This window comes from Cricetulus griseus, assembly GCF_003668045.3.
Source record: "Cricetulus griseus strain 17A/GY chromosome 1 unlocalized genomic scaffold, alternate assembly CriGri-PICRH-1.0 chr1_0, whole genome shotgun sequence".
In the NCBI taxonomy this organism is placed as follows: Eukaryota; Metazoa; Chordata; class Mammalia; order Rodentia; family Cricetidae; genus Cricetulus; species Cricetulus griseus.
The window spans coordinates 100,422,980-100,436,422 of record NW_023276806.1 but is presented as its reverse complement, the minus strand read 5'-3'; the positions used below and the strand labels follow the sequence as shown (position 1 = coordinate 100,436,422).

Here is a 13,443-nt window from a genome sequence, read left to right as displayed (position 1 = left end):
ATCAGTATTCCTCTCCAGGCTCGGACCTGGTGGATAATTACAATTAAGCTTCAATGGATTAGCTGCCAGAAGGACAGTACAGAGTGAAAGGTATGTTACAGCACTACTTTTTCTTTTGCAACAAATTTGGGCATGCAGGTTGTTCTTGGTTTTGTTTTTGTTCTTCCCCTCCTCCACAAAAAAAAAAAAAAGGTATTTCCAATTAATTTAGAAGCACATCAAAATGACTGCGGGTTGTGCTGGGTGGCAGGATGAATGAGGTTCCCAGTGACTCTCTCCACTATGTTAGCAATACAAGGGTCACTCACATTACTTCCAGAGCCTCTAGTTTACATTTCTCAATTAGGAGATAATCAGTGTGTCATTATGAGTAAAAATTGTTGGAATGACCTTTTGACTGTCTATTTTAACCAGCAAATCTGCAGGGAGGGTTTGATGGAATGCATGACAGGAGAACAAGGCAAGTTATACTGGTGATAAATAAGGACAATTATCACACTTATTATCTGATAAATAATTTATTGTGATTTGCCATTAATCCATCTCACACTGCCTCCTGGATGAAAACACACCCCGAAGAGTGACTTCTTCAGCGTTTCCTGTGACATGTCAGAAACTCTTGTCTGCAAAGCACAAAGGAGGCATTTACCTGGAATAGAAAGAGCTGTCATTGCACACTTGATCATTTTAATCAATGCAGATAAATTATGCCCCTCATAAATGGTAGATCAGTACTTCTCACTGACTTTAAAAGGGAAGTCTTCAAGAAGCCAGCTGAAGGACAAGCCATAGCCCAACACTTAGGAGTCTGCTCTGTTTCAGATCCTGTCATCAATTCTTGCTAAAAGCCATCAGTCTACACATTTTAGTCAACATCTGAAGCTTAATCCTAAGTACAGACAATATATCATCTTACAATAAGATAATTAAATTCTTTACAGAACTCCAGAGATTCAGCTGGTGAGGACTGGTTGGATTTGTAAAACTGATTGTGAATGTTAGAGCACCATGACGAATGCTGCTTCTTTTAACTCTGGATCGTCCTCATAGGCATGTGTGAAGCATGTTCAGCTCTGCGCTGGATGAGTGAAGTAGACAGGCCCTTTGGACACGCTAGTCATACTTCCGATTTCAACTGCTGATTTCTTGAATGATATCAGCAATACTGTTTTCTCTTTTGTACACTCAAGAAGAGACACCATCTCTCTTTTTTATAACCTTTGTTCTCTTTCAACAGTAGAGTTTAAGGAAAATAGTTTGACTTTCTACTGTGTGTTATGCTAAAGAGATACTTCTTACTCTATTTTGTTGTCTGGCTTGTTTTTCTCTTGCCATCTGTGGTCACTGTTTTGCTTTTCTGTACTCAGGTGAGCTACCAATAAGCCTGCTCTCATTTCATGGGCTCCCAGGAACACTTTGAGGGCAGAAATCCGTGTATTGCTATCAGAAAACACAAGCTGAAATTGCCTGTTGTGGTCTTCCCTGCAAGTGAAAAACACTTCTAAAGCACTGTTGAGGATGTGATTATACAACAGTGCAAGCAATGTGACTTCCTCAGAGCTAGGGAACTCTTCCTTACAACTTCCCAAATTCCTCCGCTACAACAGAAACCCCTTTAAAGTTGCTTTTAGGATGTGGAGGTCAACTTGTCTCCTTTATTCCCACAGACAGGATAATGTTAGTGAGGGAAAGGTACTGCAGTGTCTCCACCACCAGTACTTCCTCAGAAACATGGAGTCAGGAAATGGCTTGTTGACCAGTGTTCCCACTCAGTTTGCCTGTCGGCTCTTGTCACTGTGATTAATACCTAGCCAAAGCAACTTCGAGAAAGGTATTTTTAAGCTCATGTTTTCAGAGGTATATTAGGGCTCTCTAGAAGAACTGAACCAATGGGATGGATGAAAGATGTGTTCCATCTATTTATATTCAAATATCAGCAGCTTCCTCACACCTGAGAGGCTGAGAACCCTTTATGTGTTTGAATGGGTACTCATCAGTCAGAGTAGCCCTACAGGTGGCTGGCTCACACTGGGGAAGTCAACCAACATCCTAGTTGCTTCTCAGTCCCACAAGGTTGGGTACTCAGCAGTCCCAATCTGGAGCTGAAAAGCCAGCAGAGTTGCTGGCTCTTAGTCCACAGTGGAAGCCTGGAGACACTGGTCCTGACATGAGCAAAGGAAGCAAGCAGCAGCAGCAGCAGCAGCACCAGTAACTGGGTAAACCAACCAGGCTGCAGGAGGAAAGGCCAAGCAAGCAAAAAGCAAGGAAGAGCCTTCCTTCTGCTACACTTTTTTGTCTGGGCTGCTAGCAGAAGGTGCCTCCCACAATCAGGATGGGTCTTCCCACATCAATAAGGCAACCAAGACAGTCCTTCCATGGAGACCTGCTACTCAGGTGATACTAATTTGTGGCAAGTAGACATTAAAACCAACCATAGCTAGGGATTTCAATCACTTAGTTCTGTGGTCACTGTAAGCCAGTGGTAAAGCAAAGTGTAATAGCAGAGAATGGGTAACAGAACACAGATACTCACCTCACAGTGGCCAGGAAATGGAGATGGACAGAAGGGACTCTCTTCCAACTAGGCCCCACCTCCTAACAACCCATTCAGCTATGAATTCATCAATGAATTAGTTCACTGAGTGGTTGCAGCCTTTGTGAGCCAATCACCACACAACGACGGAACCACCAGATGAGGGCCCAGTTTTCAACACATAAGCCTTTTGGAGGCCGTTTCAAATGCCAAACACACTACTCACAGTCTGAAAGTCTTTTATCCACTGTCAGGTGGTGAGCCAGGATCAGTATCATAGCCCACAGCCAGCACATCACTGGGAGACCCCAGCTCCACACATCTTATGGAGCACAGCTACAGCATGGAAAGTGTCCTCTGTGGCAATGTAATTTTAAATGATGGGGAGGGTCCTAAAATAAGTTCGATTTTCCTACAAACCATCTCTAATACATCATATGTAAGGACATCTTAGTGAAGAATCAGAGGAACTGGTCCAAGAAAGCTCATAAAATCAGGGCATCTGGAAGTCTGTGACAATGTACCATTGAATATTTTAATGTCATCATCATGAGAATTCAGAAAGAGAAAAAATACCTCTTCTGACTTTCTCCTGTGTCCTTCCATACCACATGTATCTGTGACTATGGTTTGGTCAGAACACACAAATATCGTCCTAAAATGAGAAAGAAGCAAACTTTCACATGCATTTCTTACAGATATGCTCCTCTTTTTCAAAGATAATTCCCTTTGAATCTCATTATCCAGCCCTCGCCTTCCAGAAGCTCCATGGGATTCAGTTAAGGAGTCCTGGATTAACAAGGTTTCACTGAATGCAAAAGGACAAGCCTTCGCCTTGAAGCAAATCCAGGATGGCCCTTCTGCCAAGATAGGACCCTCCAGTACACCCCAGCAAGAATGAGCTTACAACTCATAGAATTCCAGATACCCTGCTGTGGGGGCTGGGGGCTCACCACTTAGCACCTGTGGTTTGGATCTAAGCAAACAGAAAACTAGAAGAGAGGACAAATCACCAGTAAATCTCTTAGGCGTCGATCCACAAATACGAGGAGCCAAGGGAAATAACCAGGAAGGCCTTGAAGTGATGCTCCCAGAAAGGGAATTATGAGCTGGTTGGCATCAGGGAAGCTGTTGGGATAAATCAAGTGAGTGAAACGTCAATACTGAGGAATGCAATCTGTGAAGAGAGGACAAAGGGGTGGGAAAGGAGGGCTTGCGCCATAGATCAAGAAGAGCGGGACTCGCAAGGAAATACAGATGGATGATAAAGGAAGTGGCAGCATTGACGCTTTATGAGCTAAGGTAGAAGAAATATATGAAATAAAGGGGAATTAGCACCAGGTGTCCTCCATGCACCACTAAATCAGGATGAACTCACTGATAAATTACCATACGGGGAAAAAACAGATACCATGTCCCCATAAATAAATAAAATGTATCATGCAGTATAAATCTCAATGCCCATGTTGCTCCCCCTGCTGCTCCCTCTGAAATGGCCTGAGGTTCCTGGAGTTCCTCTCCATCTTTTCCTCCTTCTGACTCTCAAATAAGTGTGGTGGCTAAGACCCCTGTTTAACTACTTGCTGTTGAGTGAATGACTGATAGTCTTGGTTTGGGTCCCTCGGGTCCCAAAGGCAGACTCTAACCTCTCTGGGGTTTAAATATAAATAAATAAACAAACAAACAAGCCAAACATAGCTAAATGCTAAGTGACAGGATCACAAAACTCTGCTACTTGAGATTTCAATTACTGGGACATTGTTTAAGGGATAATAAAAAGAAGCAAACTGCAGGTCATCCGGGGATTTTTAGAGCAGTGTCGCTCTTAGTGCCCTGTTTCATAAAGTGGAAAGGGCAGCTAGAGGTGAGGTAATTTGGGCCTGCTCACAACTCATAAGGAAAAACCAATCAGGAATCTTGAGGTGAAGGGCACTTGGGAGCATGACCTGATTCCATTTGCTATGCCTGACTTGTGCAACTTCTCATAGATACACAAAATAGGAAAAGGGTGAAGCCGTAAGAGGGAATTCTACCCTGAAAGTTAAAACTCACGAGGGACAAATCAGTGGCACAAAATTACACTGTGAAATGTCATTCTCCAAAGGGCTTAAACAAGAAGTGTGATAAATGTTATTACTCTGCAGTGCCATAAGGGTGTTGAGGACTCAATCACTGCTCCGATTTTGCCCAACAAGTGCAAGAAGGCAGTTATAGGAAAACAGACCCTGCTCCAAAGAGCTTTCAAGGCCAAAGGCTGTCGAGGAGAAGCAAAATGGGAAAGCCACTAATATGGCCATCAAATGCACATATAACTTGGGTTCTTCACAGCCTGGTGGCCTCTGGGTTTAAAAGTACCATAAGGTCAGGGTGAGCAAAGAACAAATAAAGTTGAAGGTCAGAAAGGTCCTGAGGAATGCAGACCAGGACCAAAGGAAAAGCAGCCCACGGCAATCCTTAAGACTGGCTTCGTTAAAGAGGCTCAGCCTACACTTGCAAGAACCCGGTAAAGTCCTCCAAGATCCGGCAAGTATGTCTAAGCCTGGAGAACAGCTGCACTGCTAATCTGGGATACAGATCAAAGACTATCCAAATAGCTAGAAAACAACACCCAGGGTGGGGGGAACTGTGATTATAGAAACTTTACAAAGACTGTGTGTGCCTGTGTGTGCCTGTGTGTGTGTGTGTGTGTGTGTGTGTGTTTGTGCACGTGCACTCATGTAAGTGTCCAGTACTGTCAAGAGACAGACTTTAGTGAGTGGAAGTGTTATTTCAGCATTTTTTTTCATATCTATGTTTTCAACCTGGGAGTGGGTTAGTGTCAGGGTATACGACCCAAGTATGATCAAGGTTTCCCAAGTTAGCTACCCGCAGGAGGTTTTCCAAGAATGGGCATAAACTAAGGGAAAGCTCTCTGTATACCATTAAGGAGAAGGAAGAAAGACTCAAAACTCCAGAAAGGCTTTGCATCCCGAACTCTCCTTGGTACTTGATCACCTAGCTATGAACAAGGCTCTTCCCAAGGCTCTCAATGAATCAGAGCTATCACCAAGGGTGAGGCAGAAGAGCTGGACTCAGACTGGGAGTCCTCAACAGGGATGCAAAAGTCCACTCTCACGTGGCTGTATAACACACTAGTGTATTTTTAAAAAGAAAGATATGGGATAATATTTATAGTATGGCCTCATTTTCATTTTAAAAAGCATACGCTGTAAATTCATATATTTTATGAGCATAGAAAATATTTGAAACAATATAGCAAAATCCTGAACTCTTTATTCAAATGAGAGCTAGGACTAGGAGGAGGACTTTTATTTTTGCTTGATTCACTTCTGTGTTTTTTATAATAACTGTGTTGTTTTTATAACTTTCTTAATAACTCCCTTATTTTATGACTTTCGTATTCTCAGAATTCAACCTTGGGACTCCCTCACAGCCTTTTACAGTTGCTTGTTAAAATAACATTTGTCTGTTCAGCCTCCGTGAAATCTCTTAAGGTCAAAAATCTACCCTCTTTGTGAAACAGAGAATGACTGGGTTGATGATTGGGGTTAAGGAAGCAAAAAAAAAAAAATGAGAAAGAAAAAGAAACAGGACATCTATATATAACGCCTGAGCCTTGCCTGGATCTTAAACCAACGAAAACTATGTTTTATTGTGGCTGTAGGACATTATTAAGATAATTGACAGATTTTGGTGTCAATAGATTTAATAATATCATTAATTTAATTTGCTGATTTTGATAATTGCACTATGGCTATGTAAGAAAATAACATAATGTTTATAATACTTAGAGTGTTTGGGCATAAAGGGATATGTATGTTTCTTAATCAGGTCAGAAAATAACATTTAAATATAGATGCACAAACAAGAAGAAAGAGGATGCAAATAGGATTAAATTTAGTGTGGAAATTATGCCAGAATTGTTTGGTCTGTTCTTGCAATTTGTCTGTTTAAGTCTGACATTATCCCAAGATAAAGTTCTGGGAAATCAGAGAAACAAGAAGGCAGGAAAGTACCCAGGCTACCTCCTCATTCACCACTGTCTCTAAAGGAAGCAATCCGTCTCTATTTTGTTTGTTTAGCTGGTTTCATTTATTTGCAAAGTTTTATCTTGTTAATAAAACCTGATATATATTCAAAAAGTTGAGTTCTGAACAATATTTTGTGTATGGTATATGTATTCATAGGGTGTGTGTGTATATGTATGTGTGAATGTGTGTGTATGTGTGTGTGTATGTGTGTGTGAATGTGTGTGTGTGTTGGGGTGCATGTGTGTCTATGTACATGTGGAAGCTAGCGGTTAACATCGGGTTTTGTTCCTCAATCTTTCTTCACAATTTTTATTGAGACAAGGTCTCTCACTAGGACCTGGACTCGCCAATTCAACTAGACTGGCTGGCCAGCCAGCAAGCCCCAGGAATGCACGTGTGTCCACCTTCCCGGCACTGGGACCCTGGGTGCTCACCTCACTGCTGCAACCAGCTGTTTTGAGTGGGTGCAGAGGATCCAAACCTCATGGTGTGGCAATCACTTTTGTGTGTGGGGGGGGGGTTGTTTGTTTGTTTTTCTTTTCTGAGACAGGGTTTTTGTGTGTAGCCCTGGCTGTCCTGGATATCTCTCTCTCTCTCTCTCTCTCTCTCTCTCTCTCTCTCTCTCTCTCTCTCTCTCTCTCTCTCTGTGTGTGTGTGTGTGTGTGTGTGTGTTGTGTGTGTGTGTGTGGTGTGTGTGTGTGTGTGTGTGTAGACCAGGCTGACCTCAAACTGAAAGATCCACCTGTCTCTGTTTCTCGAGTACTGGGATTAAAGGCGTGTATCACCATGCCCAGCCAAGTCACATCCTCAGCCCCACTCAAAATTAAGACTAACTAATAAATATACTCAAAGATATTTCATTCACAACTAAACCTTAAGAGCCAGTATAATTACCCTAACCTCTTAGTGGTGAGAAGGTTTAGGAATTGTAGATGGTAAATCTATGATCAGAATAGAAGCTGAGTTTACTAGTTGCTCATTCAGTATGATTTTTTAAGTCAGAATTTTGTGATGCAGTTGTTCTCCTTCAGTGGAAAATTGCCCCTGGGAAACTACAAGAGTTCATCAAAGGCAGAGGGTCAGAGTCTTCTGTCGGCTATGGTGAGACACTGGTCATATTGCTATGCACCCCATAAATCACAAGTAATAATATCCTGAGGCATTCTCTTCTGTATTAAAAGATAAGAACTCTGTTTTTGTTTCCAGAACCATTGCTCTCTTCCCTGCTTCACACGGCTCATGTAATTCAGAAGATAGACTTCATTCAAAGAATGAAAAATAGGTGAGTCTGAGTCCCCGTGCTTCCCTCCATCAATTCAGCAAGCTGCAGAACGTTATCTGCCTTGTAAGTAGCCCAGCTCCTCCAACAAGATGAACCTCTTTCCTCCAACAGCCTTCTTCCTGGGGTCTCACCACCAACCCTGTTAACACCACCAGGAGAAAAGTTTGTGTTGCTACAGGAAGCCCAAATATGAACTTTATGTAGGACAGGCAGGACTCATTTTTGAAGAACAAAACACATAGCATATGTGAATAATGGGCCTTGGCAGTAAAATAAGGAAATATGCTTTGTGCAGCCTGGCAAATGAGGGACCTGCTCAAGTCATTGCCTAACAGGAAATATGAGTCCAGAGTCTTTGTGTGCAGATCCTCCAGATTTCCCACTCCCTGGGTGGGGGCGGGGGATAAAGTGCACGATATCTCAGGCCTTCCCACAGATACATTGATCCATCCACATCCACATTTTAGCAGGATTCAGAGTATTATCATGTACATTAGTGGAGTCTGGCAAACACTGGCTACAGGAAATGATGCAATGGTCAGCCCAGGTTGTGCCTAAGAAAAGTGGGAAGAAAGGATGCATACATGCAAACGCTATCGAGGGCGAGTAAAACCACAAAGACAGACGGGCATCTCCAGCAACTCATCCCTCCATCGAAGCTCATCTCGTCTTCCCTGAGTTTTGGATCCATAACTGGCATTCACCCCAACTGAAGAGCAGTGGCTTAGCAGCCTAAAGGCTGTCATGTCAAAAGGCATTGAGGAGAAATTAAAACTAAAGCTTCAGTGTGATGCAGCAGCCCCCACTCTTGGTTATACAGCCAGAGGGAATAAAGTGAGTGTGTCACGGAGATCCTGCACCCACACCTTCAAGCAGCATCGATCACGACAGCCGGTTTATAAGATTAAATGAAGTATTTGTCAATGGATGAAACAACAAAAAAAAAAGAAAACATGGAGTATTCACACAACAAAATATTATTCAGCCATCACATGAAAAAGAACCTGTTAACTGAGATAGTGTGGATGAACCCAGAGATGCAGGAAGACAAGCAGGACATGGGTGTGCTAGCGGAGAGCAGGATGGGTTTGAAGAGATGGTCAAGAGTACAAATTTTCAGTTACACCAGTAGAATCCATTTAGAGGGTCTGTTGTACTACATAGTGAACTGTAGTTAGCCAGAATGGATTGCATTTTGAAAAGATTTTATTTTTAACTATGTGTATATGTGCCTGTGAGTAGAGGGGCCAGCAGAAGGGGGCATCTGATCTCCTGGAGTTGTAATTACAAGTGGTTGTGAGTGCTGAAAACCTGAGTCCTCTGCAAAGGTAGTACACAGTCTGAGCTGTCTCTCCAGCCCCATCCCAGTCTTTTTAAACATGGTTTTAATTGACATGTAGTGATTGTGCATATTTCCGCAGTGCGGTATCACTTTCAATACATGAAAATAATGGGGAGTGATCAGATCAAGGTAACTGGCTTATCCATTACTTTGGCTATTTACCATTTCCTTGTGTTAGAATATGTAAAAGCCTCCCTATTCCATTAATTGCTGCTACCAATAGTGTCCTACTGATCCAGAATGTAAGAAACCACTCCCCATACCCAGCTGTACCTCTGTGCCCACTCACCACCCTTTCCCCATCTCTTCTTCCCTTGATCCTTCCCAGGATCCAGCAACAACTATTCCATTCCCTGTTTCTCTGAGATCAGCTTTTTAGCTCCCTTGTATGAGAGCATACAGTGTCTTCATCAGCCTAACTTATCTCACTTTGCCTAATATCTTCAAGTTCCATTCATGTTGCCACACATAACAGAATTTCACTCTTTTGTGGATGAAAAAAATACCATTGGGTATTATAACACAAATTCTTTATCCATTCACTCAGTGATGGGCATCTAGGTCCGTTCCATTTATGGGTTACTATGAACGGTAATGCAATGCACTTGAGAGTGTAGGTTTCTCTTTGCATACTTACTTCAGTTCCTAGTGGTATACAGTAGGAAGCTTGTTAAATCACCTAGACATTCTGTTTTTAGTATTTTCAGAAACTACCACTCTTTTTTCTATAACAGCTAACTCATTAATATTCCCAGTGTATAGGAGCTCCCTGGACCCTGGACCCTGGACCCCAGCCCAGACTGATTATTTTCGTCTTTTTGTTCATAACCATTCTAACTAGCATGAGATATCTCATTGAGTTTTTTTATTTGCTTTTCTCTGATGAGTAGGGAAGCTAAACATTTTTCCATGGAATTGTTCATTTGTTTATTTTTTGAGAAATGTCTGTTTAGGTTATTTTCCCATTTTCTAGTCCTATTATTTGGTTCTGTTATTCTTGTTATGCCTTTGATCAGGTTCCTTAAAGGATCTGGAAATCAGTCTTATGCCAAATGAATGGCCCGTGGGTGTCTCCTTCTGTTCCATAGGCTATCCCTTCCCTCTGTAGAGTACTTCCTTTGTAGCACAGACTTCCAGTTTGATGGAATCCTATTTGTTAGTTTTCTTTGGTTGCCTATGATTTGGGGATCAGAGTCTGAAAATGCTTTTCCTAAACCAATATTCAGAAGTGTTTTCTAGTAATTACATAGTTTGGGGGTCTCACATTTAAGTCTTTATCATTTTCCTATGTAAGATGAGACTCGTGTCTGATGTAGTTTCTTTTTTCTTCATGTATGGGTGTCCAACTACCTCAGCACCACTTACTGACAAGGCTGTCCTTCCCCCCAAGACATATTCCTGCTGGCACTGCCAAAGATTGGTTGGAGAGAAATGAATGTGTAGGCTTATTCCTGGGTTCTCTGGTCTATCCCATCAGCCTGTGTATCAGGGTTTTTGTCAGAACCTTGCTGTTTCACTCATAATGACTTCACAGTATGTTTTTAATATCAACATTAAATTATAATGCTTCCAGCCTTATTCTTTTTGTGTGGGATTTCTTTGGCTGTTGGAGAGACTTTTGTGGTTTGTGTATACATTCTCCAAAATTGCTAAGATTGTGTATTTTTTTTCCTTTTTAAATTTAAATTAGAAACAAGCTTGTTTTACATGTCAATCCCAGTTCCCTCTCCCTCCCCTCCTCCCCTGCCCCCCACCGACCCCATATCCCACCCCCTTTCTGCTCCCCAGAGAGTGTGAGGCCTTCCATGGGGGGTCTTCAAAGTCTGTCATAGCATATAGAGCAGGGCCTAGACCCTCCCCTGTGTGTTTAGGCTAAGAGAGTATCCCTCTGTGTGGAGTGGGCTCCCAAAAAGATTGTATATTTTAAGGGTTCTTACACACATATACAAAGATACTGCATAATGCGTATGTGAATAGATTCAATTTAGCCATTCCACCTGAGGGGGGGCGGGGCAAGAAGAGTATATATGATTTAGCAAGCTCCTTGGCAGACAAACCTAGAGAAACTGAACTTAGTATGTCAAAGAGATATATGCACTCCCATGTTTACTATAGTCCTGTTCACAGTAGCCAAGAAATGTTATCTACCAAGATGTCCATCACTGGATAGATTAAAAATTGTGGTATATAGTATATATACACACACACACACACACACACACACAAATATATATATATATATATATATATATTCAAAACAACATATATACATGATAAGTGTATTCAAATTTTCCAAACTAAAGCAAGAATAAGAAAGTGTTCAAGTGTGAAATCATTCTTTGCAAGCTTCTGGGCTACACTTCAAGCCTCACATAACTGCATATCTATGGTATACAGAACCCCAGTCTCCACATCTAACTGGACTATAGAATGAGGGGGGGATTCTGCTTTGCTTTTACCACTTTGCTTCTGTTCAAACAAGGTACCCATTCATGAAGAGCTTTCCAAAGTGCAGACCATGATGCATTTTGACCACATCACACCAGGCTACCATTGTGTTCCCTTTGCCTGAAATACCATAGGACGCCCCAGAAATCAGTTAAGTGAATGCTTAAACTTCCACCAAGTGAAGTCCCTCCTGTTGTTTCCAGCAGAAGCTGCCCACATCACCTTGGGACACTACATCACTGAGAAGTTGTCATTTCCATTGACTGGAACCATGTCTGTCAAAGTGCTGCCACATCCCAGTGGGCCCTAGGCACCACCGGGAGCGCCACTGGAGGCCCACAGCTGAGCTGAGCTTCTCCATATAAAGGTATAAAACTGAGCAGACGAAGCTGGTAACTATAGGTATAAAAACTGCAATGATGGAGCTGGGAACTAACTATAGGTATAAAAACTGCATAGACAGAGCTGGGAACTATAGGTATAAAAACTGCAATGATGGAGCTGAGAACTAACTATAGGTATAAAAACTGCATAGACAGAGCTGGGAGCTATAGGTATAAAAACTGCAATGATGGAGCTGGGAACTATACAGCTCTGTGAGTAAGAGTGCTTGCTGTACAAGCATGTGTGATGAGTTTGAAACCCCAGCATCCACATGAAAGTCAGACGTGGCCACGTATGCTTGTAACACAAGCACTTGGGAAGGGAGGAGAGACGGGCAGGAGTTCATTGGCCCGCCAGCATGGCTGGCTGAAACAACAAGCTTCAGGTATAGTGAGAGATTCAGCCTCAAGAGAAGGATGAGCAAGTTACAGGAAGACACTGACATCCTCCTCTGCGTGCGCACAAACAGGTGCATACACCTACACATATAGATAGAAACACACGCACACGCGCACACACACACACACACACACACACACACACACACACACACACACACACACCTTTTTAGCCTGAGGAAAACTGCATAGATTCTGCCATAACACCTCACTGAACTGTGGTGACCCTAGTACTTCAGTTTTCATTCCCAGTTCGCCTTCAGCCTGAGACCTGAAAAGAGACCACAGGCAGGGTGGCATGCCACCCAGGACAAGAACCCGAAAGTTGAAAGGCCAGGCTTGCCATTTACCTCATTTTTCTACCAGAGTGAGATCTTCTCCTGGGATTTTCTGGATCCTTTGTGCAAATAAACCTTCTAGAAGTTCTCTTCCCTTTCCACTCCTCTAGTTCGGTGCTTCAGATAGATGGGAAGGGATATGGTTTAGACTCCCGATGGGAGATCTTCAGCTACCTTTACAATTGAGTTCAAGGCTGTGTGGTATTCTGTCCATGGAGAATCACAGATTATCCCTGCAAGGTGGACCACTGGGCATAGTGACCATGTTTAAAGGTTACGTTTCCAATTCTGTTCCAGAAAGCTCCTCCTTCATCTCTTTCCCAACTGAAACCCACAAGCAGACATTTTATGTCTAACTGGACTTGGAAACCAATGCAAAGGGTTCTCACGTTTATGGTCCAATCTTGTACTTGAAAAAGAAGAAAGGACACAGATACCATGGAGCAGGTCATGTCAAAACAGAGGCAGAGATGGGAGTCACAGGGCCACAACTAAGAACCACAGACAAGAGCAGAAATTGCTCGCTGGCCATGAACTAACTTGATCTCTGATCTCTTCCATATACACTACTATTTCTGGCACCTTTTCCATCCTGGATGGTCCTCCATACACACACTAATCAGACATTGGTCTATCATAAAGGAGGAGGCCACAACAGGTCTCAGATTCAACTGTGTGGCGGGGGTA

The 13,443-nt window shown here is 42.5% G+C and overlaps 1 long non-coding RNA gene across 1 annotated transcript; it reads right to left on the bottom strand.

Moving 5' to 3' along the window:
- Window positions 1-499: 499 nt before the first annotated feature.
- Window positions 500-3,664, bottom strand: LOC118239605. The gene is made up of 2 exons (XR_004772198.1): window positions 3,547-3,664; window positions 500-649 (listed from the first exon to the last, which is right to left on the bottom strand). It is a non-coding gene; the product is annotated as an uncharacterized LOC118239605 (long non-coding RNA).
- Between the last annotated feature and the right edge of the window lie 9,779 nt (window positions 3,665-13,443).